At 50.1% G+C, this 1,076-nt stretch overlaps 1 pseudogene; it reads left to right on the top strand.

The window, feature by feature from the left end:
• LOC116566059 overlaps positions 1-379 on the top strand; it is a 43,336-nt pseudogene extending 42,957 nt beyond the window's left edge.
• Positions 380-1,076: the final 697 nt, after the last annotated feature.

Below are 1,076 nucleotides of genomic sequence, written 5' to 3'. Positions count from 1 at the left end.
CTCAGCCCCCGCCCACCCGCTCCAGGCGCCACCCCTCAGCCCCCCGCCCACCCGCTCCAGGCGAGGCCCCTCAGCCCCCAGGTGTATTCTTCCTACACCTGGGAAGAGTGTTACAAAAAGATGGGCCAGCAGCCCCAGCAGCCCTCGCAGCCCGCAGCGCCCCCGCAGCAGGACTGCAGGAAGGCCTGGGAGGAGTACTACTAGAAGTCGGGGTGAGTGGTCACCGCAGGGGGTCCAAGAGCTCCCCCAGGCTCCCAGCCAGACTACAGTGTGCCCTGGGCGAGTGTTACAGACAGCAGGCCGCTCACTACCCGCAGACCCCAGGTACGGGAGGCCCCAGCCACCGCCCACGCGGTAGGGACAGCAGCAGGCTCAGTGAATCCAATGAATGTGAACTTCTTCATCTGTGAAAAATCTTTTTTTTTTCCATTTTGTTCTCTTTGGGGGCTTCTGTTTTGTTTGGTGAGAGATGGCTGCTGTGAGGAGTATTGGGGAGCCCTTGCCGCAAGCGGGCGGGCGAGGGTTTGGAGGCTTGCCGGGCCCTCACTCTTTCGCCGGTTTTGTATCTCACATGCTTTTTTTTTTTTCAAAATTGGACCATGTTGAGCCAGAAAAGACAGTGAGATCTAAAGATCTAAATCTGCCAAAAAAGAAACCTTACAAATTAAAAACACAAAGAGCAAAACAGATCTGATTAAAATATATATGTGTGTGTCTCTATTCTCTACCCCTCAGCATTCCTGAACCTGCCTCTCTGAAGATAGAGCAATGCATTTTCTCCTATCCTCAGCCCTCTTCTTGTTTTTAAAATAAACTTTTAAAAGGAAAAACAAATCTAATATAGTCAACATTGATTTTATTTTCTAGTTTGACAAGTCAAAACTTCATTTCCAAGCATGGCAATTATGTTATTCTGCTGAGGCTGCCAAAAGAAAATACCATAGACTGGATGGCTTAAACCGAAATTTATTTTCTTACAGTTCTCAAGACCGAGAAGTCCAAAATCGTGGTGCTGGCCGAATCAGTTTCTGGTAAGGGCTGTCTTCCGGGCTTGCTGACACTGCCTTCTCACTGTG

This window comes from Sapajus apella, unplaced genomic scaffold (assembly GCF_009761245.1).
Source record: "Sapajus apella isolate SASKATOON/1434 unplaced genomic scaffold, GSC_monkey_1.0 scaffold42, whole genome shotgun sequence".
In the NCBI taxonomy this organism is placed as follows: domain Eukaryota; kingdom Metazoa; phylum Chordata; class Mammalia; order Primates; family Cebidae; genus Sapajus; species Sapajus apella.
Note: the sequence above shows the minus strand (reverse complement) of the source record. Positions and strands in the feature narration are given on the sequence as shown.